Genomic DNA, 20,995 nt, shown 5'->3' on the forward strand with positions numbered 1-20,995 from the left:
ACACACATGCACACACACGTACACACACATGCACACCCACACTGCACACCCCACATACACGCACATACACACACATGCACACACACCACACACCACATGCACACAGATGCACACACACACCACACACACACCAGGTACACACACATGCACACACACCACACACACGTGCACACACATGCACACACCATACACCCATGCGCACACACACACCCCACACACATGCACACACCCGTACACACCCATGTACACACCCATGCACACACACACATGTGCACACACATACATGCACACACACACCACATACGCACTGTGGCAGGCCCAGGGATGGGCATGTGATCTCACCCCGCCAAGGAGACAGTTACACCTGGAGGGGACGCCCTTTTCTTCCTGCTGTGGGATGTGGAGCTGCTGCTTGGACCAGGAAGTGGGAATGGAATGTCTTGGGAATGGAGCCCACTTGTCAAGAACAGACTTGGGGGTCTAAAGACACCGTGGGTCCTCAACCAGCCCTCCCCACTCACCCCCGGGTGTAGACAGAGGAGAGAAGCCTCTGCCTTGTTCAAGCCACCGTGACTTGGAGCCTTCTGTCCCTCACCACCTAACTTGGTCCCAACTCATACACCCGCTGTGACGGGCTCTCTTAGCACCTACAGCTTGGGAAAGTGCCGTTTGTCCATGCACGCGTCTGATGGGGTGTGTGTTGGCCACGGGCAGGTTTTCAGCGCATAGTGGGTATATATTCGGAACCCAGGGTTTCATGGCTGGTTCACTGTTAACTGGGGGTTAAGGCGATGAACTGCGTATCCTCCCCAAGCTGTGCAGCCCAGAGTCCCCACGAAGGGCCTTGCAGCGGGGGTGGAGGGGACGGCGGGAGGAATTCTTACTCGGATGTGATCAGGTAAATTTTTGTTTTCTGTCTGGATGAAGTTTGCTGTTTTTACATGTATCGCATCACGACTGAAATGTCACAGTTTATGTGACTAATCCCCGTGTACTTTTAACATCCCGCCGTGTGACATTTTCCCCCTTCAAGGGGGGACTTACGCTCCCCCTCTGTCATCCTTCTGTCCCTGGCGCTGCGCTCAAAGTCAATGTCTTCTTTTGACCTAAGATGTTTTGTTCGGGCTGAATGTATTTTAACTTTAGGACGTGGCAGAATCTGTTGCTTCCCTCCGCAGTGGTCGTGCTTCCATTCTTCCTCTCTAATAGAGCTCCCAATTTTAGCCTGGGACGAAGACTTCATCAACTAGCTTCTTTACCATTCGGAGTGGCTGTGGAGGTGCGACTGAGGTTACGCACAACTTTTGGGAGGTGTCCTTAGGGGAGTGGTGGGAGGAGGGAGGTCTCTTCTACCCTTCCTCTTTCTTGCTGGCTGAAGTGTGGACATGATGGCTGGTCCTCAAGCAGCCACTCTAGACCCTGAGGTAGAAGCCACATGGTGAGGATGGCAGAGCAGCAAGGTAAGAGGCTGGCTTACTGGCAATTTGAACATCCATCTCTGGTCTTCTGTTGTACTGGAGGGAACTAAGTTATCTTGTTTAACCCGCTAATGTTCCGGGTTTTCTGTCACTCGCCGCTGGATTTGATCCTACTTGTCACAAGGGTGTCAAGTGAAAATTGGCGTTTTAAAACAATCCACAGTAGTCCCCTTTCAGAGGAGCTCACCGAGAGTCTCAGCTCAGGATGGGCGCAGTGGCTCACGCCTGTAATCCCAGCACTTTGGGAGGCCGAGGTGGGCAGATCCCTTGAGGTCAGGAGTTCAAGACCAGCCTGGCCAACATGGTGGAACTCCGTCTCTACTAAAAATACAAAAATTAGCCAGGTGTGGTGGCGGGTGCCTGTAATCCCAGCTACTTTCGAGGCTGAGTCAGGAGAATTGCTTGAACCTGGGAGGTGGAGGTTGCAGTGAGCAGAGATTGCGCCACTGCACTCCAGCCTGGGCGACAGAGCGAGATTCTGTCTCAGAAAAAAAGAGTCCTAGCTCTTTGCCAGACTTTGTTATTGACTGTGGTGTTCACCACAGTTACACCCAAGGCCCAGCCGGGGCTGGGGCCCCCTCCCACTCGCCTCTTGCTGGCTGCCTTCCCTACGATCATTAACACCCCGATTCCACCCGATTCCACCAGCCTCTCTTGCACCCCACATGATTTCAGTTTCTGCTGGTGTTTAACACTGGTAAAGGTTATCAAATCCATCTTTAGTCAAGAAAAGCAGTTTAATGAACGGGTTTCTGCCTCATGAAGAGAAAGGCTGTGCGCACGTGTGTTATGTGCTAAGTCACAGTCAGCCCGCGGCGCCCCGTGTCCGCCTTGCCGATTTAATCTCTTGGCCAGTGTTGGACAAACAGAGCAGGCTGTTTCCTCATTTTCTTCTCCCAGGCCTCCCCAGCCCCCCTCATGCATTTTTCATCAACTCCTTCTGCCTGGGAACCATATTGATTGGCTGATTAAGCCATCAAGTCACAGCCAACAGCTTTAATGTTCTAACCCTGGAGCCTGAGTTCTTTTCCCTCCCTATCACTGTGTTCCTCGCCTCGAACCCCTCCAGCCCCGCCCTGATGTTGCAGGTGTATTCCAATCATCAAGAGATGAACTGTTGAGAACCCAGGCCCCTCCTTGAATGACGCTTCACCTGTCACCTAAACAGAATACCCACAACTTTATTATCTTTTTTTTTTTTTTTTTTTTTAGACAGAGTTTCACTCGTATAGCCCAGGCTGGAGTGCAGTGGCATGATCTTGGCTCACTGCAACCTCTGCCTCCCAGGTTCAAGCGATTCTCCTGCCTCAGCCACCCGAGTAGCTGGGATTACAGGCGTGACCCACCACACCCGGCCTGGTTTTCTTTGTTGTTGTTCTTTTTTGTTTTTGAGACGGAGTTTCACTCTTGTTGCCCAGACTGGAGTGCAATGGCACAATCTCAGCTCTCTGCAACCTCTGCCTCCCGGGTTCAACTGATTCTCCTGCTCCAGCCTCCGGAGTAGCTGGGATGACAGGCGTGCACCACCACGCCCAGCTAATTTTTGTATTTTTAGTATAGACGAGGTTTTACCATGTTGGCCAGGCTGGTCTTTAACTCCTGGCCTCAGGTGATCCACCTGCCTCAGCCTCCCAAAGTGCTGGGGATTACAGGCATGAGCCACTGTGCCTGGACAACTTGATTATCATTTTTACTTACACCTCTAGAGAGGACCCCTCTTTCAAAACCCAAACTCCATATTTGTTCTCTTTTGCTGCAAAAATAAATAAATAAATACATAAATAAGTAAAGTAAAAAAAAATTACCCCAGAACTTAGCTGTTTAATGTCCCGCAGGATCTGAGGGTCAGGGATTCAGGAGCGTCCTCGTGGCCTGGCTCTCTGTCTCCCTGTGTCACTCTGTGACTCTGAAAGTGCAGTCACAGAGTCAGGGGCCATCATCTGACACGCCCCCGAGTGGGCAGCTCCCCTTCTGAGGTGGCGGCACCCACGTGGCTGTCGGTAGGAGGCCTCTGCACCTCGCCACGTGGACGTCCCCATCTGAGCGTCTGGAGTGTCCTCCCATGTGGTCATGTGGCCACTGCCCCTGCAGGTGAGGGATCCTAGGGAGGGCCAGTGGCGAGCCGCGGTGCCTTCGATGGCCCGGTCTCGCGTGTCCACCGTCACTCTGCTCCTTTTCTGTTTGTCAGAAGCGCGTCACCAAGTCTGGCCCACATTCAGGGAAAGTGCTGCATTAGGTCCCACTGTTTGACGAGCAGGCCCAAGGATTTGAGGACACATTTCAAAGTGTCACCCTCCGCCCTCTGGCCACCGAGTCCTGCATTTCTTCCCGTGCAAAATATCCTCGCTCCCCCTCCCAGCAGACCCCAAAAGTCTCAACCCGTCACAGCCTCTGTTCCGAGTCCGGGATCTCATCCAAGTGAGGACGAGCTCCCCAGGACGGTTCCTAGGTCAGCTCCTCGCCTGAGAGCCGCTCCACCTGGAGGCCTGCATGCGGAGAGCCAAGTGGTCGGCCCCCCAGGCCCTGTACCCACAGCAGGGCAGACTGAGGTAACCGCAACACACTCCCCCATCCCTCGCTCCTGGCACAGCGCTGGGCACCTGGGGCACCGCCACTACCCAGACAGTGAGTGAGGGAGCCAGGGGGGGAACAGCCTGGGACTCGGACGCAAAGATGCGTGGTCAGCTGTGGTTCGTCACCCAGGTCCCAGCTCACCCACAACCTCCAAATCCAACAACGAGCTGGAGCCTGACTCCAATCACCATCCTGACATCCTGGCACCCTCTGGAATGACTCCAGCTTCTCCTGATGACTTCCTCTCCCCGCTAGCGGGGGGGCCAGGGAGCAGGGCCTGATCCGCCTTGTTCACTGTGTCCTGTGCACCTAGAACAGGACGTAGCAAACAGTAAGTGCTCAATAAGTGTTTGTGGACTGAAGGAATGGAGAAGTGGAATAGCCGATAATCAGAGTTGCCGGGCAGGGCAGCCTGAGGCACAGTCCCAGCACTGGAGAAATTGGGACGTGGACTGAATATTCGATGGTGGCATCGACGTCTGTCTTCTGGGGTGGATGACAGAACCTCTCTGTAGGAGTGCACCGTGTTCTCAGCAGGCACAGCCCAAAGTGTGACGGGGAAGTGCTATGGTGGCTTCAGCCTGCCTGCAAGGGTTTGGCAGGGCAGGGGTGTGGGGGGAGAAAGAGAGAGAGAGAGAGAGAGAGAGAGAGCAAGAGCAGGCTGGTGCACAAATGTGGCAAAATGTGAACAGTCAGTGAAGGGAGATGAGGAATTGTGAGATGCACAGACTCAGCTTTAAACACCTCCATAGGTGAGACATTCCTCACCTGATGACATCTGGGTCCTCTTGAAGGGTTTAATGCCCCAGGAACCAGCTGCCCTCTCATGCTGGCTCTGGGGAGACAGAAGAGGGCAAATGGGCATACGGTAAATGGGCATACAGAAGGCACACCGGGGTGGGCGCTGTGGCTCACACCTGTCATCCCAGCACTTTGGGAGGCCGAGGCGGGCAGATCACCTGAAATCAGGAGTTCTAGACCAGCCTGGCCAACATGGTAAAACCCCATCTCTACTAAAAATTAGCTGAGCGTGGTGGTGGGTGCCTGTCGTCCCAGCAACCTGGGAGGCTGAGGCAGGAGAATCACTTGAACCCGGGAATCGGAGGTTGCAGTGAGCCAAGATCGCACCACTGCACTCCAGCCTGGGCAACAGAGCGAGACACCATCTCAAAAAAGAAAGGTGGAGGGGGTGTGCACCAAGTTCCTCAGAGGCCTCTGGGGCCTTTGGGGCCTTTGAAGACAGGTAAAAGGTTTGTCAACTGCCAGGCAGCAGCCCACAGGCCTGCAGAGGAAGTTACACACCATGGACAAGAAAAGCCTCTCCCACGGCCAGCCTGTCAGGATGGGCATCTCAGGGGCAGGCGGCCCGGCCTCCCTCACCCAGTGCAACGCCTGGCTCCCACCTCCCTCCCCATGACCCCTTCCGGCCCCCTCCAGACTCCCACTCTCCAGCCCCATCCACTGCCAGCCACCCCAGTCCACTCCCCATCAATCTCTAATGGCCCTGGCGTCAAATGCAGGGCACGCTGGCCGCCCCTGGCCCCGAGCCCTGCTGCTGGCGCACCTGCCTGGCTCCCCTGTAGGAGCTTACGCCAAGCCTGGCCACTCCTTCCTAGCCTGGAGTCCTGATAGTCTCCATCCCTGCCCTCTCTGTGGTCCCCAACTGTGTCTCCTGACACCCTGGGGTGCGAGGGGGGATTTCTGCTTTCAGAACACCCGTCCGCTCTGAGTAGGGCCCTGTGCCAGGCATGGTCTTGCATTCCCCATGCACTGAAAGGCAGGGACCGTGTCACCTCGCTGGGATCTGGCCTGTGGGGCCGCCAATACCTGGGGACTGGATGAGGGCTCAGTGGCCACCCAGTCACCTCCACCGGCTTGGTCACCCGGCGGGTCGGGAGTAGCGAAGGGAGATTGGCACCAGGTGTGGGGGGTTTGGGCCCAGGACAAAGAGCTTGTTCCCGAGGCGGCCCTGCCGTGGCGTGATTGGCTCTGTCGTGTAGGAAGTCGGTGTGGCAGTAAGAGGGATGGGAGAACCAGACCAGGAGACCCCAGCTCTCCAGAGGAGCCCAAAAGCGGGGCTCACGGATAGGTGCTCCTGTTGCCAATAACTTGCCTGGATGCAGGATGAAACCTCACGACTCCTCTGCAGCCAGCCAGCGGGATGGTTTTTGTGGGGTCCCACGGTTCCCCTCCAAGCCCTTCTTGGAGAAGGGAGGCTCCTGGGCTGGCTCTGGTGCCGCAGCGGGCGGTGGGATATGCTCCACGTCACCCCTGCTTTCCTAGGACACAACACAGTAGCGGAGAACCCAGGACACCGACCCACCAGAGGTCCACAGCTGCTTCCTGGGTTCTTCCTGGAGTCATCTCCCCACAGGCGATTTCCACCAAACCCACATTGATGACACCCCCAGATAACCACAGTCTCCCCAGAGGCAGCCCAGAGCCTGTCCCCACCCTCCTGCCCCCTGAGAAGCCTCCGAGGTGTGCCCTGACCATCACCCAGCGAGCTCCTCCACGGCCGGTTTCAAGGGGTTCATGGGGTGGCTGCGTGGAATTTACTTACAACATCCCCTCAGCCCCCCGTGAGCGGCTCTCGCTAGGCATTTAGCGGCAGCTTCCCATCCGTGTCCTTTCCTGTGTTACTAAATACCAAGATATTCTGGTCCGAGTTCCCACTCCCCCAAGCCCTGATTCACGCGGGCGTGCATGCTGAGGAGTGTGAGACATCGTCACCTGCCCCCGTGAACCGGGATGGGCGGTGACATCGCCAGCAAGAAGCTGGCATTTGAGCGCAGGTTCTGCAAATATCTCCAGGACCCGCGTTAAACCACGAGAAACCACGCGTGTAACCGGTGACATCACCCCCCGTTCAAACCGCTTCTTTCTCGGCTTTTCCTCTTCCCTCAATGTATGTCCATTTCTCAGGCTCACCCGGCTCTGGGGCTGCTGAGGTCTCAGCCGTTTTGAGGGTAAATGCCCCGAGCGCCTCCTGCCTCTGGCTTTTCACTTCTTCCCAATTTTGAATTCATCTACTTGCCTTCCAGCCTAATAGATGCACTAGGGCAGGCTTCATCATAACAATGCAGTCACGGGATGTTGACAGAGGGCTCACCGCATGCCTGGCTATGCAGGCTGGCTCCTGGGGTGGCGGGTGCTGAGGATGGATGAACATGCTTGCCAGTGGCCCGCACCTGCAAGGGAATGGGGAGGTGGCAGGACTGGGCAGAGGGAGGAGCTGAACTGACGCACAGTCCCAGGAGCCCTCCACCAGCCCAGCAACCTCAGACATGGCCTGGGCGAGGCAGATCTCTGCAACCCACCCTGAAGGAACTGAGAGCTGAGCCTGTCTGCTGACCACGCCCTGCAGCTGGGCCGCAGGTCCTTCCGGAAGATGATCTGGGCGGCGCCTCTCATCTACGTGACCCAACTTCACCCTCACCGCAATGCCCCGGGACTGTTTTGCAGGTGAGACAACAGGCTCAGAGAGATTCAGTCGCTCACCCACAGTCACACAGCTGGAGGTCTGCGCAGATCTCTCTGGCTGCAGGTCCATGCTCTTAACCATTGCTGCACTGCCTCTCAGGCTAAATAGTGGAATTTGTGGAATATATTTTTTTTAGAGTTGAGGTGTCACTCTATTGCCCAGGCTGGAGTGCAGGGCACAATCTCAGATCACTGCAGCCTCCGTCTCCTGGCCTCAAGCGATCCTCCTACCTCAGCCTCCTGAGTAGCTGGGACCATGGGTGCGTGCCACCACACCCAGCCAAATAATGGGATTTGAAAGATGAAACTGAGGTGCTGTGTGCTCTGTCATCCTAGGGAACAGACCTCGGCCCTGTCCGGTGGCCTGGCTTCCTCCCTCGGGACGGTTTCTGCTTCCTCGTCTGCAGATCAGCCCAGCCAGTGCCACCCCACTTTCCTTCCCGTTTCCCTTCCTCATTGTCCAGTGAAACTGGGAGCAGCTTCCGGGATGGATGTCATCTGGGTTTGTTCTGTCTTTGATGCCAAAGGAGGAAAGGGAAGAGTTGTTCTGCACCATCGTTGGTACCAAGATACTGGTTTGCTGAGTCCCTCTCAGAGAGGCACCGGCAGGGAGGCTGACGCCATAAAAGGGCGAACCCACAAGAGATGAGGCGAACCCACAATGGGACCCCAAAGGCAATTTCCTGCCTCTCCAGCTAGCCCACTGCTTATTATGGGGTGTGCGCGGTTATGGTGCTGAGAGGAGACACCCTGGGACGAGGCGGTGTCACATAAAACATTGTCCAACTTGGCCTGGTGGCCTGGCCCGCGGTGAGCTCAGTAAACGGGGAGGAAATGGGTGGCTGTGGTGGTTGCCTGGGGCCCCAGCTCACCCTGCTGGAGGCAGTCCCGGCCCTTCCTTTCGCCTTCCTCTCCTCCCCTTCCCGCCTCCTCCACCCTTAGCAGCCAGGGCGGGGCCTGTGCCTGGCTCAGCCAATCAAATGCTTCCTTCTGGTTTCGAATTTTGGGCAAATGGAGATCATTGAGAGTGCACCCTTAGCTTGGCTCTGGGCTGTGGTTCCAGCTGCCCCACTGGCCGTGGCTTCCACCATTCCCTGCCTCCCCGTGGATTCCAGTAGCTTCAGCTGTCCCTCCAGTTCCTCTGTTTGCTGTGTAAGACGCCAGAGCCAGTTTAGGCTGTTGCAGCCCGAGGTCCTGGCTGTCTGAAAGCAAAAGAGGCACATCGGGGGCCAGCACCCCCAGCAGGACACTGGACACACGTCTGAGGGACACACAAAGCTGCTCGAGGTAGTGAGGTCCCCATCAGGAGAAGCAAACAAGCACAGGCTGGAAGGCTCCTTGACAAGAACTACACCTTGACTTAGCGCAGATGCAACAAGCCTGTTAGAGCAAAGTGAGCTGCTGCTGCTTCCGTGTTTGTTGTTGTTACAATTGGTTACAACTATGACAATGATTCAGCCTAAATCACAGCACCCACCCAGCCCCACCTTTGGCTTCGAGGCTGAGACTGAGTGTCCCTCAGGTGGAAAGAGAAGGGTGCGTTGGTCCCTGGAAAAATCTGCGTCATTTCTGTGGGACAAGCCTCCCCGTTAGTTCAGGGCTGGCTGAACCACCCCAGAAGGGCCCAGCTTTCAAAATGTGTGGCTGATTTTGTTTTCGAAGAGAGAGAAGGCGGGGGGCAGGAAGCACCATCCCAGATCTGCTTTCACCACCAGATAATCCTTTGTCATAAACGCCAGAACTTTCCATGAGGCTGCTGAAATGTGCTCGGCCTTCCCAGGCCGGTGTTACGGCCAGGCCGCCTCCTGCTTGCAGCTGATGAGGACAGACAGGGCACACTGTGGCCTCTGTAAGGTTGCAGGCCCAGGCGTGTGAAGGAAAGGAAGACACAGGGGCCCCATCACCTCCAGAGAGGCCTCCTCACCCTGTTCTGGCCAGGCCTGCCCCGGATGCACCCCTTGCGGGCAGTTAGAGCAGTGATGTCCCCAAGCCACACCTGGTTTCCTCCCCAAGCTCAGCTGCTGCCAGGGGTGGTGGCAGGACCTCAGCTGGGCCCTCACCAGCCCTGGGCCTCCCTGGCAAAGTGGGCTGTAGACGCTGGGCAGGCCAGACCCTGGGCTCCTCCACCCAGGCCTGGGAGTAGTTCTCAGTTTGCTCAGTGTCCCCCAGCCCCACCTGAGATCAGGTCCTTGTCGCCTGGAGCCAGGGGATCTGTAGCTCCCCTCCCCTCCCCCTGCCCTCCCAAAGCCTACGGCAGAAGCGCCACCTGGGTCGGACCATGCCGGGGTGCCCTCTGGGTCAGACCAGGTTCCAGCTCCTCAGACAGCGGGAGACGCCTGTTCACCTCTCCTCAGTCCCCTCTCCCTCTCCACGCGCTGTCCCCTCCCTGGGAAGGCTGCTCCCCTCTGTTCCCAGCCACTCACTCCCTCGAGGCCCGCTCAGTCCTCCCTGCAGCGGCCTCCCCGCCTGGGGGCTTCACTGACCGCCTGCAGCAAACGTTGCTCAGGCTCTGTGGGTGGCACTGTGTGTTCGGCCCGGGGTCTCTGGCATGCCGGCGTCAGCCAGCGTGGGACCTGCTCAAGGTGGGCCCTCAGGCAGTGGTGCTGAACGACTGAATGAATGAATGAATTCTGGCCTAGAGGATGGGACAGGCATGGAGCTGCACATCTGTGCCCCCAGGAAAAGGCTAAGATGGGAGGAGTTCCGGAAGGCTGGGCAGAGGGATCTGCCGAGAGCAGAACCAGAGGCTGAGGAGTGGGGAAGGGTCAGGCCGGGAGAGAGGGTGAGGTGGGCGGTGCTCAGGCCACCCACGGATCCTTGGGGGAGCTTGGAACAGGGGCCGTGGTTGCCCCCTCAGGATGAGCTGGGCGCCTTGGGGATGGGGGTCCGCCTGACGCCCCCTGCCCCAGGTCCAGCCCCAGCAGCCTGTCATCCATACAGTGATCTCTAATGACTGAGTCTCACTTTCCTAAGAGGCTTTCTCACTGCAAGGCTCTTCTGTCCTCCCTGAAGGGACCTCTGCAGCCAGGTGTTGGCGGCGTCACCCCACACGTCACTCAGGGCAGCTCGTAGGCCAGCAGTCCACGAATTAGACAGCGACCACCAGGAACCCTATGTATGGTCCTGATGAGTCCAGAGCCAGGCACTGACCCAGGGCTGCCTCGCTCCTCCCATTCCACCTGCACAGCAGCCCTGCACGGGGCGGGACTGACCCAGGGCTGCCTCGCTCCTCCCATTCCACCTGCACAGCAGCCCTGCACGGGGCGGGACTGCTGTGAGCCCACTTCCCAGAGGAGGAAACGGAGACGCCCAGGGGCAAACTCGGGTCACACTGCTGAGAAGTGCAGGTCTCACACCCCTCAAAGTAACACGAAGTGTTCAGAGCAGCTCAGGACAGTGATTGATCTAAGGTGAGGGTGGGGGGGTGGCAGGAGCAGAAGGGACACCCAGAGCTGAGAACAGAGCAGAGGGCTGTGTGTTTTGGGGGAGACAGCAGGAGCTGGGAACAGAGCAGAGAGGTGTGTACATTTTGGGGGTGTCCAGGGCTTGCTTGGGAATCTTGCTCCCAGAAAAAGCTGACAGACACTCAAGATATGCAGGCTGTTGCCGGACTAACAGTCCCCAAGCCCAGGCACAGACTGGCAAGGGCACGGTCAGCCTCAGCCCAACCTCCCCTGGGCAGCCCAGGAAGGCAGGAGGGCGATGGAGACATGGAACCCAGGCCCCCACTCCCGTCCCTTCCCCAGACCCCACATGTCACGAGCATTCTGGCTCCTCATTCTCTCCAGAATCCCTTGCGTCTCTCCAGCCCTCGGTTGTAACTCCAGAGGGCTGCTGCCATGTTTCACCTGAGCACCCCTGCCCTGCCTCCCAGTGGCCCCTGGAGTCCCACTGCCACTTCCTGCCATCAGCCTGCAGCAGCCACAATGCAGACAGGGGCACCGCCCAGCCTGACCTGGTCTCCGTCCTGCCAATCCCTGCCCCTGCCCTGCTCCTGGCTATGCCCTGATGAGTGCTAGGCTGGACCTCAGATGCTCAAAGATGCCAGGCTGCTCCAGCTCCTGCTTCTCCCCAACAGGGCTCAGACCATCCAGGCCATCCCACTTTCCCACTAACTGCACAGGTGTCTGACTCAAATGCACCTTCCTCCGGGAAGCATTCCGTGTTTAGACACCTGCCCCCTATGGCCATCAGAGCCCGTACCCCACCATAGTAGAATTTCTGCCTGCTCGTCTGCACCCCCACCCCAGAACAGTGAGCACCAGGACAGGGCCTATGCCTGCCCAGCTCACTGCAGGCCCAGCTCCTCCCAAGTAAACTAACAAGGGCCTTTTTTTTGGTGGTGGGGACAGGGTCTTGCTCTGTCACCCAGGCTGGAGTGCAGTGCTGCGATCATGGCTCACTGCAGCCTTGACCTCCCAGGCTCTAGTGATCCTCCCACCCCAGCCTCCCGAGTAGCTGGGACTACAGGCATGCACCACCATGCCCGGCTAATTTTTTAAATATTTTTGTAGAGACAGGGTCTCACTATGTTGCCCAGGCTAGAGGGTCCTTCCCCCTGCAGCCCAGGGACGTGAAATGAGAGAAAGGGGGTCTGCGGGTGCCGGAGCTCGCCTGCTGCGTCCCAGGTCCTCCAAAACATCAATCCAGCTCCAGGCAGGTGCGGAGAGCCTCAGGGCATGTGCAGTGGCCCTGTGACACCGGCCGCCACTCTCGCTTCCCCAGAGTTACCTCCAAAGGGAACCTCACGCCTCATCTCAGAGCAGTTGGTGGCGCAGGCTGAGCTGGTGTGGTCACGTTGTTTTTGCAGGCGAGGTCTGAATCCAGAGACTAGGAGTCAAGGTCTTCTGTGGGGGCCAGAGCCGAGCCAGGTGCCCGAGTCTCAGCCACAGGGCCTCGCCGGGCTCCTCTCAGGAGGACGGGCACCTCGCTACGGAGGACGGGGTTAGGGCTTCCCACGTGTCGCTTCACTGAATCCTCACAGGAACCCAGTAGGGAAGACTGTGTTATTTTTTCCTTTTACTGATGGAGAAACTGACGCTTGGAGTAGATAAGAAACTTGCCCCAGATCACAAGCTAAGAAGTAGAGGAGGCGTAGGCCGGGCGCTGTGGCTCACGCCTGTAGTCCCAGCACTTTGGGAGGCCGAGGCAGGCGGGTTGCTTTAGCCCAGAAGGCCAACTGCAGTGAGCCGTGATGGCGCCACTGCACTCCAGCCTGGGCGACGGAGCGACACCCTGTCTCAAAAAAAAAAAAAAAAAAAAAAAAGTAGAGGAGGCGGATTCCACGCCAGGGTTGTGTGCTTCAGAGCTACGTTGCTTCTTCCTTCGGGACACATCCTGTCAGGTGGGGTCAGGAGGATACCAGGAAGGAAGAGACGAAAGGCCATAGGGAATTCAGAAGGGGGAGTGTGTGCCCTTGTCTGGACATCCAAGAGGGCTTCTTGGAGGCGGTGGCATTTGAAATGAGCCTGGAAACATAAGTAGGGTTTGACCAAGAAGAGTCAGGGTTGGGAAAATCCGTGGGAAACTAGCAGGGGGGTCCCAGAAGCCGTGGACACCCGAGGGCCCCACATGCCTGGCACACCCAGCCCCTCCCACCACCTCCCTCAGCAAAGGAGCTGGAATTCCAACACCATGCAGCTGCCGTGTGCCTGCCCAGAGGCTGGGCGTGCAGGGAGGAGAGAGGACAGGGAAGCCCCAAGTCCCTGGGCCGGAGTTAGGGAGATCACGTGAGTCTGAATCTGGGTTGCACAAACCCAAGGCCCTCTCCTGGCTCCCAGCATCACTGGCAAAGTTGTGTGGCTGTGGAGAGAGGGTCTGGAGCCCCCATTAAAGGCCCAGGACCCCGCAGGCTCCACACCCTGCAGAAGGCCTAAGGCTGAGCATCTGGGGGAGGGGGAGAGAGGAGGGCCCCCGGACAGCCTCCGAACTTTGCATCCGCTCCAAGTAAAGGAAAAACACAGCTGTTCAAGGCAGAAAGGCTCCGTTTACACTTGGAAAAGCTGAAGGTGGGGCTGCAGAGCCCTGAGCCGCAATGACTTTCGCACATCCCCCGACAGCCCGGGAGGGGCCCGCCCACATGGGAGGACGGCTTTTCAAGCCTTTCTGGGGTTTCTTCCCCACTTTCCGAGGCCGGCCTGTGACGGATGACGGGTCCGTTCAGGCCTGACGCAGCCTTTCTTCTGCTAAACTTTCCAGCTAAAAATACCTTCACTTTTAAGGACTGCCTCTCCCTCTGGAGCCTGATTTTCTCTCCAAAGCTTCCTCTGACAAGTCTTCCGGCTGCGGGGATAGAAACTTTTTAATTGATCCTGCTTTTGTGCAGGAGGAGCGAGGTGGGCGACACCTTTCATCTTCCCCCAGGCCGCTGGGCCTGCGATGGCTGAGTGGCAGGATTAGAAATCCTTAGGTGATCACAGGCTGTGAGGAAGGCAGTAGCCAGAACGTGCTCCGGGGGCAGTGGAAGGCCCCCGCTCATGGCCTCAGAGAAAGGCAGCTCCACATCCCACGAGGGGAGCTGAGCTCTGAGCCACGATGCTCAGGGGTCCCAGGGCCTCCTGGGACCAGGCAGAGGGCCACAGCTCACCCGTGGTGTGACGAGAACTCAGCCACGTCAAAGAAGGAGAAGGGACAAAATACCCAGGGTGGGAATTAAAGTATTAGTGACCATCACACAGGAACTAAAATATTAATCAGAGTAGGGCCTCACAGGAGCCCCACGGGATTTCTCCTTTAGCCTGAAGCCGCCTTCCTGGTCATTGTCGACCGAGCCTCCTGAGAGGCACCAAATTATTGGTCCTGATTCCTCCCCATCCAGCAAGGTGGTCAGACTCTTCATATGGCAGCTCAGACCTCCAAGTGTGCTCCAAGAGACAGAAGGCAGAAGTAGGCCCAGAAATGGAGAGTGTCACTTCCACCATATCCTATTGTTTGAAGCAGTAATAGGCCTACCCAGATTTAAAGGAAGGAGATATAGACCTCCTTGTTTCAATGGGAGAAGCTCACAGAATTGGTAACCATCTTTACCACACTTATGAAAAGTACAATCAGCAGTCAGGAAGGGCTCTGCTCCACACAGTGACTCAGAGACCCAGGCCAGGAGGGGCTCTGCTCCACACAGTGACTCAGAGACCCAGGCCATGAGGGGCTCTGCTCCACACAGTGACCCAGATACCCAGGTCAGGATGAGTTCTGATCCACACAGTGACTCAGACACACATGCCACAAGAGGCTCAACTCCATACAGTGACCCAGAGACCAAGGCCAGGAGGGGCTCAACTCCACACAGTGACTCAGAGACCCAGGCCAAGAAGGGCCCTGCTCCATACAGTGATTCAGAGACCTAGGCCAGGAAGGGCTCAGCTCCACATAGTGACTCAGAGACCCAGGCATATTTCACTTCCATGCACACTTCATGGCCAGAATTCAGCACATGGCTCCACTGAACTGCAAAGGAGGCTAGGAAATGCCATCCAGCTGTGTGCCTGGAGGGAAGGGAGACAGGCTTGGACAGTCCATGGGTCTCCCTCCCAAGGTTGAGGTAAGGAGTACATGAAAAGGATGCCTGACACACCACTAGCAGCCCTGAATGGCCATCCTCCCCTCCTCTATGTACCTCTGAGCATGTGGGCAGCAGGCATGGCTGGTCTGCATCACTGTGTGGTTTGCTACTGGTACCTACCAGTCCCGTAGCACCTGCAAAGGGAAACATCCCCCACATATGGGTGGCCCCAGGTGCCCATGCCATGCATCCCATGGCTCCCCTGTTGTCCACAGCTGAGGGAACAAAAAGAGGCTGGTCACTGGCCCACAAAGCTTTGCCTGTGGAGACTGGTCCAACCAGAGTCTATGCCAGCCAGAGCTGAGCTGAAAAGATGCAGAGAGCAGTCACAGTGTGGAGTGTGGGTTGGGTGGGGCTGGGGCAATCGAGAGCTCACTGCCTTCGGGAGCAGAGCTGGGAGCTGACACAGAAAGCGCTAGAGAACAGGGGCAGGAAGCAGGTAGATGCAAGGGTTCTGATAAGTTGATGGAGGAGAAGCAGAGATCATGAGACTTAGCTGAGATGTGCTGGTGAAAATCTTTCTCTGGACTCTGAGAAGCCATCTTATACCACACAGGGGAAGACCAAGTCCTTTCCTCCTACCCTTCTAGGCTCTCAGCAGGGGCTCCATCACACACATACACACACACACACACACACACACACACACACAGATTAACAAGAGAAAAACATACATATTGCTTTCATGTATGTTTACAGGACCTGGTGCCCTCATAAGGCAATGAACACTTAAAGCAGCAGGCAGAGTGGAATATTTAGGAATTGAACTGGACAAAGTAGTAAATTAGGAAAATGTGACAAGACAAAGGGGCTTGGGCTAAGGTAGTTTATGATGGAAAAGTAGGAAGATAAGGATCAGTTTAACCACGTGTGTTCGCACAGATCTTTCTCTGCCTCAACTCCCCATCTCTGGTGATAAGAATGTTACTTCCTGTCTGGTATAGAGAGGACATCTTCTATGCAAGGGTTTTATCTCCTACTTTTAGGAAGAAAAAGAGGTCAGAGTACTTTAGTCACACCTGCTATTTCTTTTTTTCGGTCTTCCTTCCTCTCTTCCTTCCTTCGCTCCCTCCCTCCCTCCCTTCCTCCCTCCCTCCCTCCCTCCCTCCCTCCTTCCTTCCTTCTTTCCTTCCTTGTCTTAGACATCTCGCTCTGTCGCCCAGGCTGGAGTGCAGTGGTGCGATCTCAGCTCACTGCAACCTCTGTCTCCCGGGTTCAAGTGATTCTCCTGCCTCAGTCTCCCGAGTAGCTGGGATTACAGGCGCACACCACCACACCCAGCTAATTTTTGTATTTTTAGTAAAGACAGGGTTTCACCATATCGGCCAGGCTAGTCTTGAACTTCTGACCTCAAGCGATCTGCCCACCTCAGCCTCCCACCCCCTGGGATTACAGGTGTGAGCCACTGCGCCTGATACACCTGCTGTTTCTTTAAGTGCCTTTAGTTCAAAATAACCCTTATGTCAAAGAGGCACATTTGAGGATGGTGTATTCTCCCACCCTTTAGTCTCATCCTGAGCAGGAGACTCACAAGATTTCCTGGGTCCTTGTGAACCAAGAGCAACAAACAGAGTGCAGACACAGCTAGAGAGAATCATCACTCTCAATCATGGGTCGACAGACTTTCTGCAGGGAGCCCGATGGTCAGGATTTGTGGCTCTGTCAACTCTGCCCTCACGGTGCGAAAGCAACCACAGACAACAGATACACAGTGAATGGGGCTATGCGCCAATAAAATGTTACAGACACTGAAATGTTAATTACATAAAACTTTCACATTTCAAGACATAGTCTTCTTTTGATTGTTATTTTAAAATGTAAAACCCATTCTTAGCTCGTGGGCTGTACAGAAAACAGGCAGTGGGCTGGATCAGGCCCATAAGCCATGGTTCGCCAACCCTAGTCTTAGTCCAGAAGGGCCAAGGGTGCCCGGTGGTTTGGTCACTCAGCTCCTGAACCTACTTCTGGGCCTGCGGAGGCCTCTCCGTTCTGAGGCAGAGCCCGCCTTCTGCTGTCACAGCCAAACGTGGCCAGTGTGCACATGAGTCCCAGACAGCCATTGGCAGCTGCTGCCCCCGCCTCTACCAGAGGCACGTGCTGGGAACCAGGGACCGAGGGGAACCGTTCTGGGATGGGCGGTGACCCTAGGCACCAAGGCACATGACGGTGCCCCGAGGGGTGTGGTGCTGCCTGGTGGCAGAGAAGGGAGAGGTCCCCACACAGCTCGGGCCGGGCGGCGATGACATGATGTCTTCACCGGCCACTTCCGCTGGAGCCCATTTTTCCCTCCCAGCCTCACGGGCTCCAAGCTGGGTCCTCCGGCCTCCAGAGGTTCTGGAAGTCTCAGTGTCCTTTGAATGAATTCATTTTCTGCTTAAATCAGCTGGAAACTATTTCCATGGCCTACAAATAAGAGCCCTGTCAGTTGTTGGAATTTCTCTTCGTGCTTTTCTCTAGTGAATTTCCAGGGCAGAAAAATGGGCTATAACGTTCTTCTTTTAATAAGTTGTTTTTAAAAAATTATTACATAAATAATATATGTTCACTATTTTAAAAAGCAAGAAATAAAGAATAATACAAAGAAGAAATAAAAATCTTTCATAATCACAGCACCCAGAGATAATAAGCACAATTACTATTTTGAGGCAAACCCTTTCAGAGATAGATACAGATTTTTTTATTACCAGAAAATGGGATGATATTATATGCCATCTTCTGACTGGCTCTTTTACTTGCCGGCATATCATGAGCATCTTTTAATGTCAATAAGCATACGTTTACATCTTTTTTAGGGGGTGGGGCGGGGACACAGTCTTACTCTGTCACCCAGGCTGGAGTGCGGTGGCACAATCTTGGTTCACTGCAACCTCCGCCTCCTGGGTTCAAGCAATTCTCCTGCCTCAGCCTCCAGAGTAGCTAGGATTACAGGTGTCCTCCACCACACCTGGCTAATTTTTACATTTTTAGTAGAGATGGGGTTTCACCATGTTGGCCAGGCTGGTCTTAAACTCCTGACCTCAGGTGATCCGCCCACCTCGGCCTCCCAAAGTGCTGAGATTACAGGCGTGAGCCACCACGCCCAGCCTACATCTTTTTAAATAAATGCCTATGCTGGGCATGGTGGCTCACACCTGTAATCCCAGCACTTTGGGAGGCCAAGTCGGGAGGATCACGAGGTCAGGAGATCAAGACCAGTCTGACTAACACGGTGAAACCCCATCTCTACTAAAAATACAAAAAAATTGGCCGGGTGTAGTGGCATGCGGCTGTAATCCCAGCTACTCGGGAGGCTGGGGCAGGAGAATCTCTTGAACCCGGGAGGCAGAGGTTGCAGTGAGCCGAGATCTCACCACTGCACTCCAGCCTGGGAGACAGAGTGAGACTCTGTGTCAAAAAATAAAATTAAATTAAATTAAATTAAAATAAAATAAGCCTAGTACAGATCACAGGACCCCAACCCCCTGGCCACAGACCAGTACCTGTCCATGTCCTGTTAGGAACCAGGCCACACAGCTGGGGTGGGCAGCGGGCATGTGAGCGAAGTTTCGTCTGTCTTTACAGCCATTCCCCATCGCTCGCATTACTGCCTGAGCTCCACCTCCTGTCAGATCAGCGGCAGCGTTAGATTCTCATAGGAGCACAAACCCTGTTGTGAACTGCGCATGTGAGGGATCCAGGTTGCGCGCTCCTTATGAGAATCTCATGCGTGATGATCTGTCACTATCTCCCATCAGCCCCACATGGGACCGTCTAGTTGCAGGAAAACAAGCTTGGGACTCCCACCGATTCTACAGTACAGTGAGTTGTATGTTTCATTATATACTATGATGTCATAATAATAGAAATAAAGTGCACAATAAATGTAATGTACTTGGGCCGGGCACGGTGGCTCACACCTGTAATCCCAGCACTTTGGGAGGCCGGGGCGGACAGATCACAAGGTCAAGAGATCGAGACCATCCTGGCCAACATGGTAAAACCCTGTCTCTACTAAAAATACAAAAATTAGCCAGCCGTGGTGATGCACACCTGTAATCCCAGCTACTGAGGGAGGCTGAAGCAGGAGAATCACTTGAACCCAGGAGGCGGAGGTTGCAGTGAGCCGAGATCTCGCCACTGCACTCCAGCCTGGGTGACAAGAGAGAAAATCCTTCTCAAAAAAAAAAAAATGTAATGCACTTGAATCATGCTCAAACCATCCCCTGCTGCCTAGTCCATGGAAAAATTGTCTTCCACGAAACCAGTCCCTGCTGCCCAAACAGTTGGGGGCCACTGGTGTAGATGGTCCCCAGATCACTTCACCACTCCCCATTGGTGTACATAGAGGTTGTTTTCAATCTTTCATTATTGGAAATGATACTTGAAGAAATATCTGTGATGGCCCAAATTGTGTCCTCCCCAGAATTCATATGCTGGAGTCCTAACATCCAGCACCTCAGAATGTGACAATATTTGGATCATATGCTGGAGTCCTAACACCCAGCACCTCAGAATGTGACTACATTTGGAGATAGGGAGAAGCATATTCTCGGAGAAGCATATATTCGGAGAAGCATAGCCCAGGCACAGTGGCACACACCTATAGTCCTAGCACTTTGGAAGGCCGAGGTGGGAGGATCACTTGAAGAGTTTGAGGCTGCAGTGATGGCACCACTGCACTCCAGCCTGGGCAACACAGCAAGATCCTGTCTCTTAAAAAAAAAAAAGTCTTTTGTCCAGTCTCAATGGCTCATGTCATATAATACTAATTATAATATTATATAAATATAAAATAAATATAAATATAATATTATAGGCTCATGCCTATAATCCCAGCACTTTGAGAGGCCAAAGCGGGCAGATCACTTGACACCAGGAGTTTGAGACAAGCCTGGGCAATATAGTGAAACCCCATCTCTTGACCAGCTGAAGTGACTCATGCCTGTAATCCCAGCCCCTTGGGAGGCTGAGGCGGGCAGATCACTTGAGGTCAGGAGTTCAAGATCAGCCTGGCCAACATGGTGAAGCCCCGTCTCTACTAAAAAGACAAAAATTAGCCGGGCATGGTGGTGTGTGCCTGTAATCCCAGCTACTCTGGAAGTTGAGGCAGGATAATCACTTGAACCCAGGAGGCGGAGGTTGCAGTGAGCCGAGATCGCGCCACTGCACTCCAGCCTGGGCGACAGAGTGAGACTCCGTCTCAAAAACAAAAAAAAAGAAACCTTGTCTCTACAAAAAAATTAAAACTTATCCAGGTGTGGTGGCATGCACCTGTGGTCCCAGCTACTTAGGAGGCTGAGGTAGGAGGATCACTTAATCCTGGGAGTTTGAGGCTGCAGTGAGCCTTGATTGTACCACTGCGCTCCAGTCTGGGTGACAGAGTGAGACCCTGTCTCAAAAAATTAATTAGATAGTAGCATATCAAGTAAAATAGGGTCATACAGGTGGAACCCAGTCCATCGGCCTGGTGTCCTTATGAGAAGAGATTACGGCTGGACGCAGTGGGTCAAAGGCCGGGCGCAGTGGCTCACGCCTGTAATCCCAGCACTTTGGGAGGCCGAAGCAGGCAGATCACCTGAGGTCAGGATTTTGAGACCAGCCTGGCCAACATGGTGAAACCCCGTCTCTACTAAAAATACAAAAATTAGCCGGTCGTGGTGGCACTTGTCTGTAATCCCAGCTACTCAGGAGGCTGAGGCAGGAGAATCTCTTGAACTTGGGAGGTGGAGGCTGCAGTGAGCTGAGATCGCACCACTGCACTCCAGCCTGGGTGACCTGTCCATGTCCAAAAAAAAAAAAAAAAAGAAAGAAGAAGAAGAAGAGATTAAGACACAGACAGCAGAGACTGAGAGACAACTAGGTAAGGACACAGCAACAAGACGACAGCCACCTGCAACCACGGAGAGTGGCCTCAGCAGAA

The 20,995-nt window shown here is 55.0% G+C and overlaps 1 long non-coding RNA gene across 5 annotated transcripts; it reads right to left on the minus strand.

Annotated features, from left to right (window-relative positions):
- Nucleotides 1-518: 518 nt before the first annotated feature.
- Nucleotides 519-12,469, minus strand: LOC107127514 (uncharacterized). 5 transcript variants are annotated; one of them, XR_010581397.2, is made up of 5 exons: nucleotides 6,166-12,469; nucleotides 4,821-4,887; nucleotides 4,194-4,361; nucleotides 3,284-3,682; nucleotides 519-1,419 (listed from the first exon to the last, which is right to left on the minus strand). It is a non-coding gene; the product is annotated as an uncharacterized lncRNA (long non-coding RNA). The 5 variants fall into 5 exon arrangements; XR_006692803.3 differs by having other exon boundaries at nucleotides 3,284-3,964; XR_010581396.2 differs by having other exon boundaries at nucleotides 3,284-3,384; nucleotides 3,469-4,361.
- Nucleotides 12,470-20,995: the final 8,526 nt, after the last annotated feature.

The sequence above is a fragment of the Macaca fascicularis genome, chromosome 15 (assembly GCF_037993035.2).
Source record: "Macaca fascicularis isolate 582-1 chromosome 15, T2T-MFA8v1.1".
NCBI lineage: Eukaryota > Metazoa > Chordata > Mammalia > Primates > Cercopithecidae > Macaca > Macaca fascicularis.